Below are 25,860 nucleotides of genomic sequence, written 5' to 3' on the forward strand. Positions count from 1 at the left end.
GCCGGTGGGACTCTTGTTATTCTGACCCTTTTTAGTGCGCGTTTGGGGCAACAACCGTTTTTTGTGGCGCTCTCTTCTGGTTCAAGAGTGCCCTGCATGTGAATTTGCCTTTCCTGCCTTCTGATTGGATGAGCGCCGGTGTGACGCGGTGCCTCTGTCACCGTGGCGGGGGGTATACGTCGGCATCGGAGCGTCTGCCAACGTCTGAGACCGGCTGGCAGTTTATCGGAGGTGTCGAGTGCGGTGCCGCTGGAGCTCACTCACCAGCTGGTGTTAGGGCCACAGAATGAAGGCCAAGGAGAAGAATAGAAAGAGAAACAGAAACTTCTCCTCCAATTGTTTGATTTGTCTCTTCTGAGCTTCGATGAATTCTTTCAGCTCTTTGTTCCTCTAGGACGGACAAATGGAAAGTGGCCTTCAAAAGCCAGTAAGCGTGCAAGTAAGTGCCGGGCTGGCTTTGGGCCCTTACCTGTTGCGCGCTGTGCAGCAGATCCATTCTCTCTTGGAGGATGCAAGCGTCGCGCTCCCTCAACTCGCACATCAGGGCTCGCTTCCATTGGTCCACGGCGCTCCTAAGCTCTTCTCTCTGATCCGCCGTCAGCACGTCATTCACGCCAGCGTGGCTGGCTTTTTCGCCGTCCGTGGCGGGGCAGTCCCGCTGCGGTAGCGCCTCGTACAACATGGCCTCCAGCTCCAGGATCCTCTGGGCCGCAATCCTCGTCCATCAGTGGTCCGGCGGGAGATTTGAGGGCGACTTACCTTATGAGCCTGGTCCATGGAACGCTTCCTGAAGTCCAACTCTTCATCCAGGTAGCCCTTCTGCTTACAGAACATATCCTAGCACAGCTCAAGGTCAGAATTGTTGGGGCACATTGCCGGAGTTCCCCTTGGCTGATGTCGCGTGTCTGTCTACCTTCTCACTTTCAATGTCCAACATCTACTGTTGAAGTGCTGACTTGGTCACTTTGATGTATTCTAACCACTGAGGAAAGGCTGCTGTCACATAAGCAGAATGCGAGAGTGTGCGTGGACGTGCGCGTTACCTTCTCGGCTAGGGTGAGAAGGGTCCTGGCGTGAATCATGACCACCTGCTCCTCGTTGGTGAGATTCTGCAAGAGCCCAAAGGCACAGCGTCAACTGTTAGGGTTTTCCAGGTTATCTTTATCGTAGGATTATGTTGGAATGTAAACTATAATGATTAAATCAATCTTGTCTTGCCCTCACAATGCAGAGTAAGATGAAGTGGTTGCTTCCTCTGCTTGATTGACCAGCTGCAGGGGAAGCAATCAAAGTTGTTCTGTTTCCCACAACAGTGTAAAACACCCCCTGCTCTGATCTTATCAGAGTCCGGGGGTACACCAAACCTGTCCACTCTCACCCCCACTCTGTTCCTCCTAATAAATATGCCCTTGCAGGAAGGAGACTTTTAGATTTCATTCCTGTAGCGAGTGATCTCTCCACCTGCAGGTGTCTAAAAGAACTTGCTTGTCTCCCGTGTGGTTCTTGCAAAATAAGTTGGAGTGAGCAAATCTCTAACGTTTTGGTGCCGAAACCCGGGATCCCTCATACCCATCATCTGGCTGACGGAGGACGACGCGCTGTACACCGTCGACGGGCCAGCGTCCATTAGCCGGACCTGGTAAAGAAAGACCTGGGAAGGAAATTCTTCGCTGGGCCAGCATCTTAGGTCTGCCTTCGTCTGACAGAGGTGGATTGACGGGACCCGGCAGTGCAACGAACCAGGGGACAAGTAAGTTAAAGGCCTGAAGTTGTGTGATTGTGTTGTTGTGAAACGCGTATAAAAAAAAAAAAAAAAAAAAAAACACAGGTGCACGTGAGATTCGGCTTTGGTTTGTCCGAGCTATGAGATACGGCTTTGGTTTGTCCGAGCTATGAGATACGGCTTTGGTTTGTCCGAGCTATAAGATTCGGCTTTGGTTTGTCCGAGCTATGAGATTCGGCTTTGGATTGTCCGAGCTATGAGATTCGGCTTTGGTTTGTCCGAGCTATGAGATTCGGCTTTGGTTTGTCCGAGCTATGAGATACGGCTTTGGTTTGTCCGAGCCATGAGAAAAATACAAAGCGCTGGAGTTTGTGTAATTGAGAGTGTGACTGGTAGGATAAATTGACTAAATAGCAGTTCTAGCATTGATCCACGGCAATAATACAGGCTAGTAATTTGTTGAAAGGTCAATTTAAACCTGCATTGAGGATCCTCAAAGAAATAAATAAGTAATAATAGTAATAATAATAATAATAATATTTTTTGAGACAAAGAGATTGTAAAACCTAAAATTACTAGAATTAAGATGGGAAATAAAAACGGTAAATCTCTACCTCTTGACGGAGATGAGAAGTACATGGCGAGTAGATTTCTTAATTGTATGCAATATATGCCGAAGTGGAAGAAAAAGTATGGAGTAGAAAGGAAGTTGAGAAATCAAGTGGTAAAGAAATGCAACTTGCTTCTAGAAGATAAATAAATAAAATAAGAATGTGCTGTCCTCGTGTGCATGGGAGGGACCAGCTCATGATCGACCACAGGAAATGGCCAGCCTGTGACGAATCATTGGTGCTGGGAACTACCTTTTGCGTGCGAGAGCTCTGCATGTGTGTGTGTATATGTTAAAATGATGAACATTGGCTAAAGTTTTAGTATAAAAAAAAATTTGCTAGACTGTGGTCTATCCAATTTGCACCGCAGAACAGAAATTATTTTGAAAGATAAAAATGAGAGGAAAAAGAGAGAAATCTGTTTGCAAGCAGAAACTAATCCACACTAGTGCATGTTAAGTGTCGAGCCCACATGAGAAATTCGAAGAAAATAAAAATGACAGAACATGCTTTCAGGAATTGGAAGAAGCTAAATTGTGAATTTAAGATTTTGCAATGCTACATTTAATAGGAATAATTGATTGGTTGTGTTATAAGATTATACAAAATTCTAAATGCAAGCTAAATCTGAGAGATTGAGTTCTTCAAATTTAAAAACAAAGAAAAAATTCAGATTAATTTGCCAATTGTTTGTTTTAGTTAATTTTTTTTTGAGTTGGTGGATTGTTCTACCAGGAAACCTGAGTTGAAAATGATATATGAATGTTGTGTGGTGAGCTTGGATGAATTGGGACCAATGTGATAGAAAGACTCCTTTTTGGAGACTGTGTGTGAGATGCAAATGAACATTGATGAATGATAGCCTGAATGAAAAGAAATTACAGGTTGAATGGTTCAAGCCGTTAGCGACTACTATGGAAAATTAGTAGAGCGACTTTGATGAAAGAGTGATTTTGAGCAGGTTGAATGTTAGAAAGAAACACGTAGCTTTTGGATTGATAATTAACTACAGAAAAAAAACTGGAGAACCAGTAACACATGTAGAAGATGTGTGAACTGGGAAATTGAGAAGCGTTTTGGACAGAAAGTCAAATTAAATGATGATGGAATCGTATGTAGTAAAGAACGCATTCTCCCAAAAAGATTGTCAAGGTGTGAGGTATGGGCGTTGCCAAGCCTCAAAAGGAGGGAGTTAGTAGGACAGATAGTGGAAGATAGTAATAATACAACACTTTATGACAATGAATTTTCGAATACATTTGGTGTTATACTGTGGTAATTTTTTTTATTCTGGTGTAGATAGGTTAGCAACACGAGAGATTTAGAGGTTCAAAAGAAAGACAGTCAAAAGAAAACATTTTTGATTTGGACAATTGCAGGCTAACAGGAACATAAGAACGATAAGAACTACGAGAGTTGCAAACAACAGATGAAGAGCAGTCCTTGGCAGATTATATGATCAGGACGCTCAAACTGTGTCAAAGACAAATTTACTGCCGCCTGATCTTTCCTCCTCACAGGTCGACAACCCCATCAATCCAGGAGACTGGGTCTACATCAAGGTCATCAAAAGAAAGAACTGGGCCAGCCCGCGGTGGGAGGGACCGTTCCAAGTTTTGCTTGCTACTCCCACGGCGGTGAAAATTTCTCAACGGCCCAGCTGGATTCACCACAGCCACTGCAAGTTGCAGAGAGTGCTGGACCCCTAATTCGGAGTGGTGGGGAAGGCTGACTACAAAGGGGCCCCATCGTTTAGGGTGAGGCGTCTCAATGTTGGTGAAGAATTCATCGATCCCCACTCCGCTAGGCGAGGGGATGTCCCGGTGTCTCTGCCATCCTAGTAGCAACGGGGCTCCATATGCCAGATGGATCCTCTGCTGCGTTGTGGTTGGAGTGTGCTATGGTCTATTGACTCATCTGAACAGACCAAATGACAATGTTGCCCGTGGTAAACGATGGTCACATGATGAGAACTTTGAAGACTGGTCATGGGACCCCAGAAACCCATACGAAACCAACACTTGGTACCGGTATGTCAGGTTCACTGTGAGAGCTCACACACGGGAGGCGTGCTATGTGTGTTCGAAACTCCCCCCTTCCTCCACGCAAGTTCGCTTGGAGGCCAGAGCAATGAATGTCACTGAAGCAAAATGTATGGCATCCATGGGAGGAGTTGGATATCAGCACCGTGCCGTCACAGTCAAAGATGCCGACCCTTACCGCCCTGGACTTGCTGACGGTGCCTGTGATCAGCTGTTCTGGACAAATCTCAATGTGACTGTTAAAGGACGGACAATACCACAAGTGGCCTACACAGAGAGACCAGCTGGAGTGAATTACACATGTTACATCCAAGGTAACAAGACCCACGTCTGCATTAACGACGACTGCTCTCCAGGAGGAAACTGGATGGGAGCTTTGGACATCACCGATGAGTGTCAAGATAAGAGAGCCATTTCAGGTGGTGAGGGCTCTCCAACCAACATGGCTACACCATCGAACGGAACATACTTCATACAGAAGGGCTGGTGGCTTTGTGGTCACAAGGTTTATCCGATGCTGCCCGCCAACTGGACAGGAGTGTGTGCACCAGTGTGGGTGACAGACCACACCTACAGGATACGACATCATCTGCTGACAGGAGCACACAACTCATCTGGACGTCGACGCAGAGCAGTTGCAATCTTTGACCCTCATGACCCTGTCTGGGGTGCGAACGTTCCAGGGGACCATAAACTGTGGTCTGCCGGAGACAAAGTTGTCCTTGCGCTCTTCCCTCAGATTGGGGTTGGGAAACTATCGCTCTTCATCGAGACACTGAACTATCGTTTTCAATCCTTTGTGAATCTCTCGCTGCAAGTCAACGATGGACAAAATAGAGAGATTCAGGCTATTAGACTGATGGTCTTGCAAAACAGGATGGTTCTGGACTTGTTGACGGCAGCACAAGGTGGTGTGTGCCACATCATTGGGACTTCCTGTTGCACATACATACCTGGAGAAAATGACACCCACATAAACGACGCCATGAATTCGCTGAAGAACTTACAGCAGGCCATGTCTAAAGACAAGGTCCCACATCAGTTTGATTTCTTTTCATGGCTATTCTCTGGCAACTGGTGGCAACTGCTGTTGAAATTGCTGTCTCCTGTGCTTGTTGTGCTGGTGGTGTTGTGCTCGTTTACGACCTGCGTTATCCCATGTTTGAAGTCTGCTGTGTCGAAGTTTGTGTCCTCTACTGTAGCCCAAGTTCATATACAACTTCTTAGAGATGACGGATGTGATGACGATAATGACACGTGGATTGCGTAGATGCTGCTCTGTTGGGCATGTTTTACAGAAACTTGATGATTTAACCATCGAAAATGCTTCGCAAGTGATGGATACAATGATGTACTGTTTCTGTGTTTTTATTTTTATTTTTTATTGATAGCATTCTGGTCGCCTGTGGCACAGGGGCCGTTTAAGAATTTTCCTGCTAATAACATCTGGCCAGCAGGTTTTTCGCTTACACAATAAGTTTGATCTGGGGTATTGAGGTAATGCCTCATCTTCACTGGAAAGTGTTGCTATCATTGTTTGTTGTTTTTATTTTTACTATTCTTCTTTCTTCATTATACATATATATATATATATATATGTTTTTTCTTACTTGTCTTTGTTGTTTGGGGTGACATAATCATATGATAAAACAGGAGGGAGATGTTAGGGTTTTCCAGGTTATCTTTATCGTAGGATTATGTTGGAATGTAAACTATAATGATTAAATCAATCTTGTCTTGCCCTCACAATGCAGAGTAAGATGAAGTGGTTGCTTCCTCTGCTTGATTGACCAGCTGCAGGGGAAGCAATCAAAGTTGTTCTGTTTCCCACAACAGTGTAAAACACCCCCTGCTCTGATCTTATCAGAGGCCGGGGGTACACCAAACCTGTCCACTCTCACCCCCACTCTGTTCCTCCTAATAAATATGCCCTTGCAGGAAGGAGACTTTTAGATTTCGTTCCTGTAGCGAGTGATCTCTCCACCTGCAGGTGTCTAAAAGAACTTGCTTGTCTCCCGTGTGGTTCTTGCAAAATAAGTTGGAGTGAGCAAATCTCTAACATCAACAAGCTTCTTTCAGCGCAAAGCCTTCCAAAAGTCACATTTGAGCCGCCGAGTCTCGTGGAGTGCGAACATAAGGAGTTCGGCATACACTTACGGCGTTATCGCCCAGGATGTCCAGCTTCTTCATCAGATCACTGATGACGATGTCCGGGGGAAAGGCGCAAGGAGCAATGTAAAGTGTTCTGGGACCTCGGGTTAAGGTTAGGGTTGCGAGGGACGCCTTACGGTCCACTTGATGTCCGGGCCCCAACTGTCGATGGGCGACAGCTGCACTGCTATGTCCTTCGGAGGAGTGTGACAGACGACATAGTGCTCCGGATCCACAGGCTTGTAAATGCCCGGAACAGAGTCTTGCACGGCCACAAAGCTGTACGTGACACCGTGGGCTGCGCGAACTGTGTTATGCAGCATAGTGTGGGGCATCTTAATGTACACTAGACTGTTTGCGGGCGCCGGGTCCACCACCAGTCCCGTTTCGGGTACCGTGATGGTGGGAGAACTGCCCGTTAGCTTCTTGCACAGCTCTGCGTGGGTGTACGGGCGCCCGGTATCTTCATTTCTCACATCGATGTTACGTTCTTTGCACATGGCGACCACTTGTCTCATAGACATCGTTCTCATGCACTCACGCATACTTGGAATACGTTGGACGCTGCTGCTGCTGCTGCTGCTGCTGCTGCTGCTGCTGCTGCTGCTGCTGCTGCTGCTGCTACTGCTGCTGCTGCTGCTGCTGCTGGCCACCGCGGGCCGATGCGAGGCTGATGTAACGGTACTGGTCTGCGGTGAGCCCGAGAGTCTGGCCACTATGGCCGCTTTGTCAACGGCTCTGCCCCTGTCCATGATCACAATATCCGGATCGCTGCACATAAACTGGAGATGAGTAGTGTTGTATTTTACCAGGACGCGATCCACAGCCTCATCGTGGAGTGGGTGACTCATGGTGCAGTCGTTTTCATTAGGCTGAACTGTCTCTTGGAGCGTGCGTTCGGCCGGGTGAAACAACATCTCACACAACGCGTGCTTAGTCAGGGGCATGTCTCGCTCATTCAGGTAAGGGATGCCCTTTTCCGTGCACATGTTCTGCAATTGCCCAGAGCCCTATTACGGTTGCCCGACTGAACTAGATACCACCATGATCGAGACGCCCACACGTTACAAGAGCACCGTCATCGACGCCCCCAGTTGGCCCATTGAACCGACACGGGTTACAGTTAGGCAGTGTGACATATCCACATTGCGCATAGCGGCCATTGTGTGCATACATAGTGCAGCGGGCTCTGGGCTGCTAAGAGAATGCCAGCAGCTGGATGATATTCGAGTTGGGGAGGCAAAAATAACCAGAGGCTATAACCTTCCGGCCGATTTTGTCATCCACACCGTAGGCCCTGTGCTGAAACGCGGCAGTGTCCCAACCACGCAGCAAACCCGGCAACTGATGGGCTGCTACGTGCAGTCTTTGTACGAGGCCATGAACAACCACTTACGCACAATAGCGTTCCCGTCCATCTCTACAGGTGTGTACAACTATCCCATATGGGACGCTGTGCGAGTGGCCATGAACAGTGTGCGGGCCTTTGTAAGGCAACACCCACACGCGTTCGATTGGATCGCATTCTGCCCATACAGTGCGGCCGACCTGCAGGTGTACCAGGAGGTGTACGCGCAGTACTTTCCATAGTTGGCCTACACCAGAGCGCTCGGGTCGATCCTGTTGTTCTTGAGCACGTATGCCATGTGCTCGGGCTTGATGAGCATAGTGCCGCAGGCCTTGGTATGCTGACTCAGCAGCACTCCCACAATATGCAGGTACACACAAATGTGCTGCTGCTGGATGCGCACTCCAGACATCTTGTCCTTCATGAGCCTGATGATAGTGCCCGACTTAACGTAGTACATGGGTAGCTGGACCTCTGGCCACCCTGAGATGCCGATCACTTTGAGCAGCTTCTCGGTAACAGTTTTACTGTTGTTATAGTCGAGGCCCATGGTGATACGGGCGCACAGGTCCACAATGTACTGGTTCTTTATGTGGGCGATGACCTCTTGCAGCACACTGTTGGACAGTCTATACTCAGTGCCCATGGCACTGAGTAGTTGCTCTTTTACTGAGTTGCACGACAGTGTGGCCTCTTTGCGCAGTGGCTGCTCGGTGTCTGCCATTTTATTATATAACGCTCTGTTGCCTGAGCAGCTCTTTACGCACATACGCAGCCTGCAGATGCGCAGCGTACACTTTGCTACACACGGCGCCATAGCCGGCCGTGACAAAGAGCTGATCACACGCATTTATGACGCTCTTCATGTAGTACAGGCGGTCCAACGGGTACACATCCTTGGTGTCGCTCCAGTGGTCATAGTCTAGGATCCTGCCGCCGAGGGGCGCTTCAGGCACCCCATGCTGGTGCCTGAGCACGACGTACTCGACGCGCGCCCCGCACACGACCGCGCGCCCCTGAAGCCTCATGCGCTCAGCGAGTTGGGCCTGGGCAGGCATCTGTTTGACAAGCTCCTCTCTGAGGGCGGCACGGTATGCATCCCCTGTGCCATAACGGCACCTCTGCTGCGCCACCTCCTGCGCCTTCTTGGGGTTGCGTATGCGGTACGAGCCCTGGTCATTGCACTCACCGCCTATGCCCTGTACGCTCTTGGTGAGCACAAAGTCATTGTCGGGCAGCGCCCCGGGCACCATGATGGCCGTCATCATGTCGCTGGCCGTGACGTGGGCCCGGGGGTCTTCTTGGAGGATGGCGGTCATGACGGCTGCATATATGTTACGGGCGCACATGGCACTGTCCCGCCTGGACAGCATGACGCCCTTGCTGCCTGTGCGGGTCGTGCCGTCCCTGGCCGCGGCTACATACACGTACCTCTTCTTTGTGAAGATGATGAACTTTGTATAGATGCACTGCTCGAACTCGAGACGCACGGGCTTATCGAAGAACGACGACACCGTGTCGCTGGCGTCGATGGCCAGGTCCCACAGCTCCTCGAGGGAGGCTGTACGTAGCACGAGTCCGTGTCACCGTAAACCATGGTGGCCCCCACCACGGTCCTGAGAAGCTCGGCGGCTCTCTCGATGAGCTTGCGCCCACAATACGTGACGGTCATAGCCCCGGCCATGAACGGTAGATATCCCCTCTGTGTGCCCATGGTGCCGTACACGGAGTTTGCGCTGATCTTGTACGCCAGCTGTCTCTTCTCCAACACCATGTACAGGTCCCTGTCCTTGATGTCCTTCATGCGACGGCGTATGGTCGCTCTGCTGTCCAACAGTCCCCTGAGCACCTTGGGCAGCACGCCCTCAAACTCTCGAGTGAACCTGTAGCTGAACGTGTTGCACTTTGTGCTGCCGGGCACCATGGCTGCGTACCGTACTTTGAGCTGTTGTATGCGATCCCTCAGACGGGCGCGCTCTTGCTTAGCTTTGGCCGGCAACGCTGCGAGCGAGCACTGCTGCGCCCCTATCTCCCGACCCAAAGCCTCCTTCTCGGCGTACCGCGGGGCATGCTCGCAGCCCTCGTGCTCCTCCCAGGCATACTCCTCGCCGCCGTGCTCTACTATGGTGGTGTAGCATATGTTTTTGCTGATGATGATGTTTGGATACAGGCTAGAGAAGTCTAGGGGTATGACGTTCTTGTACACACCCGGCACGGGCTCGTAGACGTAGGCCCCCGTGTACGAGCCGACCGCTTCGGCTTCGTTGCCGTCGGGTATGACGTATACCTTGTCTGTCACCGAGCGCGGCGTACAGTGCTTGTATATCTGAGAGTACACGCGCACCTGTTGACCCTGGGTGAATAATTGCATGATGGACGTGTTGCACACCGAGGCCATCTCACATAGGGCCAGCCACGTATTGAAGTAGCAGGCGAGCTGGTGGCACAGCAACGTGTCTTTGACACAGTACCTACCAACCGTGGCCATGTTGCCCGTGACGTACGCGTTGAAGATGTCTTTGGGCTTGACAGGGTCCTTGCCCGTCTTAAGAAAGTGGTTGGCCACAAAGTTGAGACTATACGAGTCGAGCTTATGATCCATGGTCACTATGGGCAACAGGTCTATGGTGAGCACGCCTTCCCACTGTATGTAGGCTATCCTCGCATGCCCCATACCCACGGTCTTTTCCAGGGCCAGTCTGGTGGGATCCCAGCCCACACGCCTAAGTGTGCCCAGGGCCGACAGCCGGCTGTACCTCTTGATCATGTAGGGTATATCGAAGCCCATTATGTTGTAGCCGCACACTGCAACCACCTGGTGATCCTTGAGGTACGCAACAAACGCCTGCAGGAGGTCGGCCTCTGTGTCATACTGGTACACTGTGCTGTCATAGTTGTTACCCCTGAGCGAGAGCAGGTCGGTCTTGAGTACCTGACTACCCTTGCATAGCACCATACCTATCTGAAAGACCACCTCGTCGTCCTTGTCACTGGGGAACACATTGGCAAACTCTGACTTGACCTCTATGTCAAAGTAGCAAATGGTGGGCGGCGGCACGCCCTCTATGTGGGGGGCGGCCTCAATGTCCGTGTTAGAAAAATTGTATATATATGTTATCATGCGTTCTCTAATGAGTACTTATTCACAATATTACTGTTCAGTATGCTTGCTGCTTTGCCTTGCTTATTCTTATCTTGTACAATAGAACAGAAGGATTACGGCTGGGTCAGGGGCGAGATGACGGTTGTGTCAAACAAGATGCTGCTGACAGCTCAGCGTCCACCAGAACAGATCGTGAAAACAACACGTCAAACAATGCGTCATGAACCTTCTGATCTTCCTTAAAGAACGTCACTTTCTCTTTTTATCTCTCGGAATATCGCTTAAACTGTTTTGCTGATATAGCCATATCTGCACGCAACACTTTGTGCGTTACTTTTTGTTTCTTTTCTTACGAGACGAAGCCACAATCTCTTTCCCCCCCCCCCCTTAAGGGCTAATCGTCTCACACTGTGGGTAGGGCATTCCAAATAAAAAGAGCGAGGAGTGTAAAACAGATTTTTAGTGTAGTCGGATTGCTGTAAGTCTAAATGCACTCCTCGCGAGAAAAGACTCAATATTCTGCCTCACTGGTTTTGTCTGCTGATCCTTTAGCTGATTTTGAACCTAACAGTCCGACTGCCAGTTTGCCACAAGATACTCGTGGTCGACCATGGTCTTTGTTCTGGCTACGGCGCACCGCTGCTGTACGGCCACCCACCCCACTGAGGGTAGGCCTGCGCGTGCAGTTAACTCTAGGGTCTTACTCACCTTTGTTTCGTGCAACTTAAATGTGTGTGCCTCTACGTGCTCTTGTATGGCACGCAGTGCCATGTATCCAGACACCCGCGCCCCAAAGAAAGTGCCTTTACCCTTACCGCCATGCAGGTTGCAGGCCAGCGGTGTTTCGTACACTTTGAACCCGTGGTCGATAAACAGCTTTTTGACTTCGACAGGCTCGCCCAGACACTCTACGTACACCACCTGCCTGAAATTGGGTATCCTAACGCACGCTACCTTAGATGTACGCGTTAGGCCGTACCCTCTAATCTCATAATTTGAATACAGCCACTGGTAAATGTATACTGTGTCCATTGTGCATGCTTAAGTATCTGATGCACTTTGTGCTGTTTCACAAATACAATTTTTTTATATATAAAATGCCTCAGCCAAATGTCTTCAGGTGCACTGCCAGCCCACGGTCCCTGCGCCGGATAGCCAGCCCCAAGAGACGCATGTCCCCCAGCAGGAGAAAGTCCCCCGCCACACGACGCTCTCCTGCTAGACGCCGCTCCCCCAGTAGACGCCGATCATCCCCCAGACGGCGCTCTTCCACCGGACGCCGTTAAATAACAACATTCTTGAGGCGCACATCCCTCAGCAGTTTGAGGTGGTCGCGGTATAGGGTTACCTCATGGTGCCGTTGAAAGGGGCTCTTCCCGAGCCGTGTGGCACACTCGTGCCTTTCTCGGTTGACGGAGAGCAGCATGGCGACCACACTGACAGCCACTAGCAACCTGACAAACACGGGCGACCCGCTGGCTATGAGTGCGGCAGCTACGATGGTGTAGATAAACACAAATGTCATTTTTTCCTAAAACATACCTTAAAAAATGCCTACCAGTAAACCCCATTCGTACTACAATCTACACAAGCTCAAGGGTGCCGCTAACGTGGCAGACTACCACGACGGCCAAGACCACTGTCAGGACTGCAGCCACCATAACATGGGCCCAGCCTCCTCAGGCACCTGCATTCCTTCCAGTACCTGTAGTGTGTGTCCCTGCTCCGGAGGAGAAAGTAGCGACCGTGCACCCTAATTATGGGCTCCACGCCTGGGATGGCCGCGAGGCGTATACGACCATCTCTCTTGAGCCTGCGGACGTACCGGCACCTGTTGAAGTCCTCAGCGTACAGTTCGTAATTAACTCTAAGCATGTGCTCATCCAAGACCCGGTCTATCTTGGCCTTGTCGTCATCGTCAGCATACTTGGCCGTGGCGTCACACGTGCGTACGAACCTCTTGATGCGTGCGGACACCGACCCAGCCGTACTGTTGTCAAACACCAGGTCACACAGCTGTTCCTGGGCATAGTCTAGCCTCGGGGCCATATATTCCTCGAGGGTAGTTTCGTGCATTTTGAGGGCCTGGTCCTCCGACAGCTTCGACACTCTAGCCCAGCCGTGAGGAGGGGGTGGCTGGGCCTCAGGTCCCGAAAGCATGGCAATGGCCACGTCCACCAGGCGTGTGCCCTTGCTCGGGTCTCTATTCAGACCCAGCATACCTACAATCTTGTCGATGTACACAGACTGCTGACTCGTGGCCATGGGCAGTCCATCCAGGGTCTTAGCGTTGGTGTAGTACTTCACCTGTTCCTCCACCTCCTGCAGCTTCTTCCGCTGCTCCAGTGTGAACATTTTCTTTAATCATCATCCCACTCGATATCATCCCCCATCACCGGTACGGGCATGTGGTTAAACTGCGCCGCGGTCTTGGTCCGTTGAGAAACATATGTGGCCAGGTCCCCGCACGTGGACCCCATGAGCCTGGGTGCGTATTGCATGTATGTTCTGACTGTCACGTGGCCGGTGATCTCATCCCATGATGCATGCATGACCTCTGGTTGTCCCTCATTAGACGTTCTGTACATGTCAAGTCCCTTCTGGTGTGCCACGACAAGGAATGACAGGTTCCAGTTGACCAACCTATCTTTGACGTGTTGCATGCTATTCCCCGGTAATACGATGTACTCAAACATAGTGTTTTCAGAGGGTGGCATGGAACCGTACTCGGGCATGGACATGATCGACACGAGCTGTATGATCTTATCGATGTACTCCACAGTGTGCAGGGCGCCCGCACCCGCTATCTTCATGTCCACCATCTCCTTAAAGTGTTGTACTTGGAAGTAGGACATGCCCACTACAAGCAGCACCATTGAGTGTTGTGTCTCGAGGCTGTTATAGGCCATGTGTATGACGAGCTTGTGGTGGTTATAGTTGAGATACGCAGGGCACAGGCCCACTTGGCCGACGTTGCCACAGTTGACAAAGCCCATTTGAGCCATGTATGGTCTAGCCAAGTCTCTGGGGATCGTGAGCCTGGAGCCATATATATGTCCTGCTGTATAGAGGCAGGCCGCCATATAAGTGCTGAACTCGGAGCTCCCCACGTCCACAACCTTTACACAACCATGCGTCACTTTAACCGTTAGGAACACCGAATTATCGCGGTCGTGCATAAATGTCACCAGGTTGTTTTCGCGGCCCACTACCAACACAGTCCCAATTTCCAATATACTGTATATTTTAATGTAAAATGGAGGCATACTTTAAGCGCACCGATCCCCACCCTCCGAAGGCCGTGTTTGACAGGTTGACCGAGCGCTACGGCCGGGTGTTTACAGCCGCTACCATCGAGAATGCCTACGTGCTCACGGGCTCCGAGAACATCGCCTGTGCATACCTAAATCGTCTCGCAGTGCGCGAGGCCAAGTCTCAGATGGCACTACGGCGTGACACCGACCACAGGATGCCAGACAGCACTTCCGTGGCCAGGTCTATACCGAGTGTCATCACCACGGCCCTGAAGGCCAAGGGGCACACCATTTAGCGGTGTCTCCTGCTCCTGTGTATGTAGGCACAGCGCATCAGCATGTCATCCACCATCCTGTCCACGGTGCCGTTGGTCCTCTCGATGTTGTCCAATATGGCCCTGATGGAGCCTCCGGTAACCCCACGCACAGCCAGGACCGTGGCCCAGTCTACCAATGGCTCAACGCGCTGTTCTCCTGTGCCTATGTCCACCACACGCACAGTACCTTCGGAGGACTGCGGGGGCTGACACTCCATTTGGGCCGCCACCAGCAGTAGCGCATCAGCGGGACACTTCCAAGCAGTGCTCTTGTAGACGTGTCTAACCAGTACACGGCTGTTGTGTGAATTGACACGGTGTGTAATATGCGCCGTTATCCTGGCCAGAACTAGGATGCTCTCAGCGCACGGGCACGCCACAAGATTCGCACAGGCCACCCGCAGTCTCTCCAGACTATAGCCAAAGTGCTCGATAACGGTACACCAGGCCGCACGGACGTCACCCGCCAATGGCTGTGGGCCTATGGACACTACCGAGCGCATGATGAACAGCATGGCGAGCATGGTGTCGGTGTCACAGACATTGCTTGTGGGCAATATCTCGGTTAGCAAATGGCACAGACTCCTGAGATTCCTGTGATGAGGTCTGCTGTCCTTGGTGGTGGGGATACTGTTTATTAACGGTTGATAGTCGACCACTCCGCTGCGGGATTGCATCTGGCGCAACACGTAATCCAGGCCCATGAGAAATACCGCCACGTCGTAGCGCCGGTCAGGGCGGTGGGTAGTGGACGATATGCCGATCTCCGTGAAGTAGTCTGCGCCCAGGTACCGCCGGTCGTGGGAGGGCATACGCGACAACCCAAAGTCTATGATCACAGGTTCCAGGCCATGGGTGGGGGTGGACGCCAGCACATCAGGGCCGCTCACGTACACCACAAAGTCATGGGACGTGCGCCTGATAAGGATGTTAGCCACATGTAGATCATTGTGCCCTATGCCGAGTATCATGGCGCTTATGTGATCATTGGGTACATCTTCGCATGCGACGTACTTGAACATACTGTGGTACTGCGTGTTTGGTGGGTAAATGTTAGAGATTTGCTCACTCCAACTTATTTTGCAAGAACCACACGGGAGACAAGTAAGTCCTTTTGGACACCTGCAGGTGGAGAGTCCATTCGTCGCTGTGCGTGCAGCGATGATCGAAATGGAGGTCTGAAAAGTCTCCTTCCTGCAAGGGCATATTTATTAGGAGGAACAGAGTGGGGGTGAGAGTGGACAGGTTTGGTGAACTCCCGGCCTCTGGTAAGATCAGAGCAGGGGGTGTTTTACGATGTTGTGGGAAACAGAACAACTTTGATTGCTTCCTCTGCAGCTGGTCACTCAAGCAGAGGAAGCAACCACTTTACTACGTTGTGAGAGCAAGACAAGATTGGTTAATCATTATAGTCTACATTCCAACATAATCCTACGATAAAGATAACCTGGAAAACCCTAACATCTCCCTCCTGTTTTATCATATGATTATGTCACCCCAAACAACAAAGACAAGCAAGAAAAAAACATATATATATGTATAATGAAGAAAGAAGAATAGTAAAAATAAAAACAACAAACAATGATAGCAACACTTTCCAGTGAAGATGAGGCATTACCTCAACACCCCAGATCAAACTTATTGTGTAGGCGAAAAACCTGCTGGCCAGATGTTATTAGCAGGAAAATTCTTACATGGCCCCGTTGCCACAGGCGACCAGAATGCTATCAATAAAAAATAAAAAGAAAAACACAGAAACAGTACATCATTGTATCCATCACTTGTGAAGCATTTTTGATGGTCAAATCAACAAGTTTCCGTAATACATGCTCAACAGAACAGCATCTACGCAATCCACGTCTCATTATCATTATCACATCTGTCACGTCTAAGAAGTTGTATATCCATCCATCCATCCATCTTCTTCCGCTTATCCGGGGTCGGGTCGCGGGGGCAGCAGCTTTAGGAGGGACTCCCAGACTTCCCTCTCCCCAGCCACTTCATCCAGCTCATCCCGGGGGATCCCAAGGCGTTCCCAGGCCAGCTGAGAGACATAGTCTCTCCAGCGCGTCCTGGGTCGTCCCCGGGGTCTCCTACCGGTGGGACATGCCCGGAACACCTCCCCAGGGAGGCGTCCAGGAGGCATCCTGATAAGATGCCCGAGCCACCTCATCTGGCTCCTCTCAACGTGGAGGAGTAGCGACTCTACTCCGAGTCTCTCCCGGATGACCGAGCTTCTCACCCTATCTCTAAGGGAGAGCCCGGACATCCTGCGGAGAAAACTCATTTCGGCCGCTTGTATCCGAGATCTCGTTCTTTCGGTCACGACCCATAGCTCGTGACCATAGGTGAGGGTAGGAGCGTAAATCGACCGGTAAATTGAGAGCTTTGCCTTTTGGCTCAGCTCTCTCTTCACCACAACGGACCGGTACAGGGTCCGCATTACTGCCGACGCTGCACCGATCCGCCTGTCGATCTCACGCTCCATCCTCCCCTCACTCGTGAACAAGACTCCAAGATACTTGAACTCCTCCACTTGGGGCAGGATCTCATCCCCGATCCGGAGAGGGCATTCCACCCTTTTCCGATCGAGGACCATGGACTCGGATTTGGAGGTGCTGACCCTCATCCCGACCGCTTCGCACTCGGCTGCGAACCGTTCCAGCGAGAGCTGGAGATCACGGCCTGAAGAAGCCAACAGCACCACGTCATCTGCAAAAAGCAGAGACGCGATGCTGAGGTCCCCAAACCGGACCCCCTCAACGCCTCGGCTGCGCCTAGAAATTCTGTCCATAAAAATTATGAACAGAATCGGTGACAAAGGGCAGCCTTGGCGGAGTCCAACCCTCACTGGGAACGAATCCGACTTACTGCCGGAAATGCGGACCAGACTCTGGCATCGGTGATACAGGGACCGAACCGCCCTTATCAGTTGGCTCGGCACCCCATACCCCCGAAGCACCCTCCACAGAACCTCCCGAGGGACACGGTCGAACGCCTTCTCCAAGTCCACAAAACACATGTGGACTGGTTGGGCAAACTCCCATGCACCCTCGAGGATCCTGCCGAGGGTGTAGAGCTGGTCCACTGTTCCACGGCCAGGACGAAAGCCACACTGCTCCTCCTGAATCCGAGGTTCGACCTCCCGACGGACCCTCCTCTCCAGCACCCCTGAATAGACCTTACCAGGGAGGCTGAGGAGTGTGATTCCCCTGTAATTGGAACACACCCTCCGGTCCCCCTTCTTAAAGAGGGGAACCACCACCCCAGTCTGCCAATCCAGAGGCACTGTCCCCGATGTCCACGCAACGTTGTAGAGGCGTGTCAGCCATGACAGCCCCACAACATCCAGAGCCTTTAAGAACTCTGGGCGGATCTCATCCACCCCCGGGGCCTTGCCACCGAGGAGTTTTTTAACTACCTCAGTGACTTCGACCCCAGAGATTGGAGAATCCGCCTCAGAGTCTCTAGGCCCTGCTTCCTCAATGGAAGGCGTGTAGGTGGAATTGAGGAGGTCTTCGAAGTATTCTCCCCACCGACTCACGACGTCCCGAGTCGAGGTCAGCAGCACGCCATCCCCACTGTAAACAGTGTTGACGTTGCACTGCTTCCCCCTCCTGAGACGCCGGATGGTGGACCAGAATTTCCTCGAAGCCGTCCGAAAGTCATTCTCTATGGCCTCACCGAACTCCTCCCACGCCCGGGTTTTTGCCTCAGCAACCGCCGAAGCCGCGTTCCGCTTAGCCATCCGGTACCTGTCAGCTGCCTCCGGAGTCCCACAGGCCAAAACGGCCCGATAGGACTCCTTCTTCAGCTTGACGGCATCCCTTACCGCCGGTGTCCACCAGCGGGTTCGGGGGTTGCCGCCACGACAGGCACCGACGACCTTACGGCCACAGCTCCGGTCGGCTGTGGCCGTCGAAGTTGTATATGTGCTCGCGTTTTCGTCAGCTGATGATGTTCTAGTCTGTAGGTGAGGTCTGTCACGCACACTGGCGCACACACTCGTGTCCAGTTGGCAGGCAGCATCGGACAACTCTCGTGACCACAAAACCATGATCCGTACTGAACAGGCACGTGCACTCATAGGATGCAGGTGAGGCAGTGCCTCTGAACTTCTGGATGAAGTAGGTCCCGTCCGATGGTGCAGCCATGTTGGCAGTAGAGCCCTTACACCTTGAAAACGGCTCTCTCATCCTGGCACACAGCGGTGATGTCCAAAGCTCCCATCCAGTTTCCTCCTGGAGAGCAGTCGTCGTTAATGCATTTGTGGGTCCTGCAACCTTGGGTGCAACATGTGTAGTCAGCAAGACTTGGAATGGTCCCTCCCGTCGTGGCTGGCCTAGTTCCTTCCGTTGATGACCTCGATGTAGACCCAGTCTCCTGGATTGATGGGGTTGTCGACCTGTGAGGAGGAAAGATCAAGCGGCAGTAAATTTGTCTTTGACACAGTTTGAGCGTCCTGATCATATAATCTGCCAAGGACTGCTCTTCATCTGTTGTTTGCAACTCTCGTAGTCAATTGTAGTGCCCATTTAACTGGCAAATAGGAATGTTTGCGGGAAGAGTTTGAACACTTCCTAATGATTCCCTTTAATCAAAAACTATTTATGACAGGGGCGTTCCCATTTATTGCCTCCTGGTTTAAAAGAGATTGTCTTACCCATGCCTTCTTTCTCCTCACACGCTCGCACCCACACAGGGTGTGAACACACACACACACACACACACACACACACACACACACACACACACACACACACACACACACACACACACACACACACACACACACACACACACACACACACACACACACACACACACACACACGCACCCACGCAGACAAAGAGATTCTAATCCATCTCTCATGTAGCTTCTCTTGATAGAATCTCCTATTGGTAACTGTATAGCAGACGTTTTAGCATATAATCCCATACTCTGCTCTCTCACTTCTACTTTTCCATGTCGGTGCAGTCGTAGGTGGCCCCTATTGCAGTCATTGTCTTGTTAACTGTTGCCTTGTGACTCCTATGCATGATTGTGTGAATGTCAAAAATTGAACGTACCTAACTTTCTGACCATCCAACCTCCACTGTGGTATAAAAACCCTTACTATTGTATTGAGTAGGTACATTGAGCAACCTAGCTTCCTCCTGACTGCCAAATGTCCTGTTCTAAAATTTATATAACTCGACCTCTACGTCTTAAGCTTGATGAGCCAAAATATAAGATCTTGCTCTTGTTTCCTACCGTTTTAGCCTATTTGTTTTATCCAAATCCGTTCAATCTCTGATTATAATGCTTTTCTCTGTAGCCCTACGTATTTTTCAAATTTGTATTTATTTATTTATCAAATCTCCTCAGTTCTGTCAAACTCAGTGCACAATGAACCTCCCTTCCACTTTGAACCAAGCTTCACCAAATTTGGGAACGCCGTAGCAAGGAGTGCGATTTGGTCGTCGGACACTCCAAGTCCATTTCTTTTTGCCGCACTTCACCCTCTCACGTTGGTGTTCTTTCGTTGTTGCTTCAGAGCGACCCCATCCATCACTCTTGAATGAGTCCATTGTTCAAATGAGTCAATTTTCATCATTGTGAGTTCCTCCGCTTTTCACTGTCTTTTCCGTCCCCGAGGATGTTGTATTTCCTCCGGAGTGTACTTGTCCTCCTCCAAGCACAACAGCAGTCTTTTCTTGTCCTTCGCCAAAGGTCAAAGGTGCTTCAGAGCCAGACACCATTTTGTAGTTGTTCACGGCTGCAGGCGAAGACTCGGATTGGGTTTCAGGGGCCCTGACACTGAGAATGACAGGCTGGGACGTCAAACTTGTAAGACTATCTCCAAATGTAGCTGCTTCCATCAATTTGCTGGTAACATTTATTTACCAAACTTCAAATTCTCCTAATAACAGCGGTCTCGTTTTTATATCGTAAATCCTGCAACTCATCCTATTTTTGAGCTACATTTTATCTATAGTTCCAATTTAATCGGACAGTATGTTGTCTTCACTATCATTATTGAAAATCAACTCATCGAGGTCTGCTTTCCACATCAAGCCCTGATCTGTATGTCTTGACCTCTCACGTGTTATTGTCATGCTTGCTCAAAAATGTGACTTAGAGTATGGTGCTGTGAATTCTCAATCTCCCCAATGAAATTGTATCCCACCTCGTAGTTCTTATCGTTCTCATGTTCCTGTTAGCCTGCAATTGTCCAAATCAAAAATGTTTTCTTTTAACTGTCTTTCTTTTGAACCTCTAAATCTCTCGTGTTGCTAACCTATCTACACCAGAACAAAAAATTTACCACAATATAACACCAAATGTATTCGAAAATTCATTGTCATAAAGTGTTTTATTATTACTATCTTCCACTATCTGTCCTACTCACTCCCCCCCTTATGAGGCTTGGCAACGCCCATGCCTCACACCTTGACAAACTTTTTGGGAGAATGCGTTCTTTACTACATACGATTCCATCATCATTTAATTTGACTTTCTTTCCAAAACGCTTCTCAATTTCTCAGTTCACACATCTTCTACATGTGTTACTGGTTCTCCAGTTTTTTTCTCCAGTTAATTATCAATCCAAAAGCTACGTGTTTCTTTCTAACATTCAACCTGCTCAAAATCATTCTTTCATCAAAGTCGCTCTACTAATTTTCCATAGTAGTCGCCAACGACTTCAACCATTCAACCTGTAATTTCTTTTCATTCAGGCTATCATTCATCAATGTTCATTTGCATCTCACACGCAGTCTCCAAAAAGGAGTCTTTCTATCACATTGGTCCCAATTCATCCAAGCTCACCACACAACATTCATATATCATTTTCAACTCAGGTTTCCTGGTAGAATAATCCACCAATTCAAAAAAACTTAACTAAAACAAACAATTGGCAAATTAATCTGAATTTTTTCTTTGTTTTTACATTTGAAGAACTCAATCTCTCAGATTTAGCTTGCATTTAGAATTTTGTATAATCTTATAACACAACCAATCAATTATTCCTATTAAATGTAGCATTGCAAAATCTTAAATTCACAATTTAGCTTCTTCCAATTCCTGAAAGCATGTTCTGTCTTTTTTTTTTTTTTTTTTTTTTTTTTTTTCGAATTTCTCATGTGGGCTCGACACTTTACATGCACTAGTGTGGATTAGTTTCTGCTTGCAAACAGATTTCTTTTTCCTCTCATTTTTATCTTTCAAAATCATTTCTGTTCTGCGGTGCAAATTGGATAGACCACAGTCTAGCAATTTTTTTTTTTATACTAAAACTTTAGCCAATGTTCATCATTTTAACATATACGCACACACATGCACAGCTCTCGCATGCAAAAGGTAGTTCCCAGCAACAATGATTCGTCACAGGCTGGCCATTTCCTGTGGTCGATCATGAGCTGGTCTCTCCCATGCACACGAGGACAGCACATTCTAATTTTATTTATTTATCTCCTAGAAGCAAGTTGCATTTCTTTACCACTTGATTTGCATATTTTAACTTCAGTGTAACACAATTTGAGCTCTAGTCATTTGTAATTTGGGCATACAAACAGCATTGTCATACTTCTTGGATGGACAGGACTTCTAATAATCTAAAAAAAATTCTAATAATCTGACAATGACATGTTTTGCTGTCATATGGGCATCTATTCTTTCTTTCTCTGTATGAGCATAAGCGGTCAAAGAGGAGGAAGCTTGTCATGCTAAAAATTTGGCTTTTTCTCTGCTCCTTCCTCCACCCTTTGATTGATATTGTTTTGCAAAACGACACTCTCGTGCGAAGTGTCCTCGTCTCCCACAGTTCCAACAGTTGTCAGAATCTCGTGGGGGTTTTGAATTATATGGCGGCCTGCGACCTTGTTGGCCTCTACCTCTCCCTCTGCCTAGCTGGGACCCTTGGAAGAAGACTGTTGTATCTTCATCTAGTTCATCATCATCATTATCTAGATGAAATACATCAGAACTTTTGCCTTTTTTGATCACTTTTCCAGCATGTCTGGCCCATTGCATAGTTGTTGTCACACTTGCAACATCCACTTCCACCAAATGTTTCCTCACCAAGTTGCCTATTTCAGGGCGGAAATTAGTGAGGAGCGCATTTTTGAGCTGTTGTTGATAAGCACCCTCAGCTGTATCATTGAATGGGATGCCACTATGCACCCTGAATTCTTTTTCAAATCTCAATTGAATGGCGGCCTCATCACTTTTCAACTTTCTATCTTTTGTCTTTTGGATTTGTTCTCTTCTTTCTTGTGAAGCTTTCAACCACATTTTAGCACAATCCAATTCACTCTTTTCTTTTCTTTTTCAGTCCTATCTTCCTAGCCCAATTCCTGAAAGCATGTTCTGTTGTTTTGTTAACTCCGAATTTCTCATGAGGGCTTGACACTAACATGCACTAGTGTGGATTAGTTTCTGCTTGCAAACAGATTTCTCTCTTTTTCCTCTCATTTTTATCTTTCAAAATCATTTCTGTTCTGCGGTGCAAATTGGATAGACCACAGTCTAGCAAATTTTTTTTTTACTAAAACTTTAGCCAATGTTCATCATTTTAACATATACGCACACACATGCACAGCTCTCGCGTGCGGAAGGTAGGTCTCAGCAACAATGATTCGTCACAGGCTGGCCATTTCCAGTGGTCGATCATGAGCTGGTCCCTCCCATGCACACGAGGACAGCACATTCTAATTTTATTTATTCATCTTCTAGAAGCAAGTTGCATTTCTTTACCACTTGATTTGCATATTTTAACTTCAGTGTAACACAATTTGATCCCTATTCATTTGTAATTGGGCCTATAAACAGCATTGTCATACTTCTTGTGTGGACAGGGGCTCTAACAATCTAAAACGATTTGCGATAACCTGACAATGACATGTTTTGCTGTCATATGGGAGAGGTTTCAGATCTTTTAAATTTCGATACATGATTTGCATAGGACCGGAAACTCCTCTTGCCCCTTGCTTGAGCCGCGGCTTGAGCTGCGGCCTTGCACCTGCTCACAGGGGCCTTATTGTCTCCTGGTCTGACAAACACTTGTGACCGCATCAGTTTTCATCTTTCTAGCTTTTGTCTCTTGAATTCGTTCTCATCTCTTTGTGAAGATTTCAACCACACTCTAGCACTTCTACCACTTCAGCATGTATTACATACAATTAAGAAATCTACTTGCCATGAACTTCTCGTTTTAAAGAAGAGCAGAGCAAGAGATTTACCGTTCTTATTTCCCATCTTAATTTTAGTAGCTTAAGGTTTTACAATTTTTTTTTCAATTTTTTTTCTTTGAGGATCCTCAATGCAGGTTTAAATTGACCTTTCGACAGATTACTAGCCTGTTTTATTGCCGTGGATCAACGCTAGAACTGCTTCTTAGTCAATTTATCCTACCAGTCACACACTCAATCACACAAGTTATCCCTGCCTACGCGAAGTCCTCCTTTTAAAAAAAAGGAGCTGCTTCATCCAGTGAGGGTACTCTACAACACCCCCCACCTTCCCTGGGAACTAAAGACAAAAGTCCTTGTCCCCAGCCCTGCCAACGGCGAAGTCCTCCTTTTTTTAAAAAAAGGAGCTGCTTCATCCAGTGAGGGGACTCTACAACACCCCTCACCTTCCCTGGGAACTAAAGACAAAAGTCCTTGTCCCCAGCCCTGCCAACGCGAGGTTGTACTCCCTAGAACAGTGGTCGTCAAATAATGATTCACGGAGGTACTGAGATTTTAAAACAGTTTGAGACCCACTGCTCCAAAAGAGACACCTCATCCAGAGGGGGACTCTACAACACCCCCTCCCTCCACAAAACTTATTCCTGTGCACTTCTTCCTTTTTACGCGTTTCACAAGCAACAACACAATCACACAACTTCAGGCCTTTAACTTACTTGTCCCCTGGTTCGTTGCACTGCCGGGTCCCGTCAATCCACCTCTGTCAGACGAAGGCAGACCTAAGATGCTGGCCCAGCGAAGAATTCTCTTCCCAGGACTTTCTCCTCCAGGTCCTCTTAATGGACGCTGGCTTGTCGACAATGCAGCACGTCCTCCTTCGCCGGTCAGATGGTGGGTATGAGGATCCCGGGTTTCGGCACCAAAATGTTAGAGATTTGCTCACTCCAACTTATTTTGCAAGAACCACACGGGAGACAAGTAAGTCCTTTTGGACACCTGCAGGTGGAGAGTCCATTCGTCGCTGTGCGTGCAGCGATGATCGAAATGGAGGTCTGAAAAGTCTCCTTCCTGCAAGGGCATATTTATTAGGAGGAACAGAGTGGGGGTGAGAGTGGACAGGTTTGGTGAACCCCCGGCCTCTGGTAAGATCAGAGCAGGGGGTGTTTTACGATGTTGTGGGAAACAGAACAACTTTGATTGCTTCCTCTGCAGCTGGTCACTCAAGCAGAGGAAGCAATCACTTTACTTTACTACGTTGTGAGAGCAAGACAAGATTGGTTAATCATTATAGTCTACATTCCAACATAATCCTACGATAAAGATAACCTGGAAAACCCTAACAGTCAATGTAGTCAAACAAGATGCCCTCCTTACCTATCCCCACGCCGAGTTCGGTCACGTCAGGCACGTATGTGCTGCCCGGGCAGCACCAGGGCATCTTGCTGTGAGCCAGTTCGCCCACCCGATGTTCATGCCGGCCCTCGTTGCCCAGGGCACTGCGTACGTACTGCTGGTTCTCGGAATCCCAGTTGACAAGTACCTTGAGTACTTTCTTTACGCCCGCAACATGCACTACGCCCACCACCGAGCTGGTGCCCTGGGATGCTAGTTGGGAGAACATTTTCCTTACGCCGGGTGTCGGTACAGGCAGTAGGGATTATGACAGGTATTCCAGAAGTAGCAGGACCTGTCTCGACACCATGCAAAGTAGTTTTGTATAATGCGTCTGCGATGGTCTGGGTCCCTGGGCCACTGAGAGCTGGGCACCACGTGTGCAAACGGTACTCGGCACACGGGACAGTGCCGCTCACTGCCCACCTTCTTCGAGGACCTGGCCCACCTGCACAGGCACGTGTAGCAGAAGGAATGCGCGCACGTAGCCACCACTGAAAAACGATTGTCTGGCTTGCTTGTAATACACTCAAAACAAATGGCGCACTCCATTTTATTAAAACATCATGGACCCCATCAGCCAGCTGCCTGACACCTCAGCTAAGCCGAGTAATATCGAGAAGCGCGTGTTCAAATTTCTGGATAGCATGGCCAAGGTGGGTCCGCACGGAGACTGTGCGGTGGTCGTGCAGCTCATCGTCGTGCCGTGCCTGGCCTACATGGCCTCAGAGCTCGTACCCTCGGAACAA

Source organism: Syngnathus scovelli, unplaced genomic scaffold (genome assembly GCF_024217435.2).
Source record: "Syngnathus scovelli strain Florida unplaced genomic scaffold, RoL_Ssco_1.2 HiC_scaffold_24, whole genome shotgun sequence".
In the NCBI taxonomy this organism is placed as follows: domain Eukaryota; kingdom Metazoa; phylum Chordata; class Actinopteri; order Syngnathiformes; family Syngnathidae; genus Syngnathus; species Syngnathus scovelli.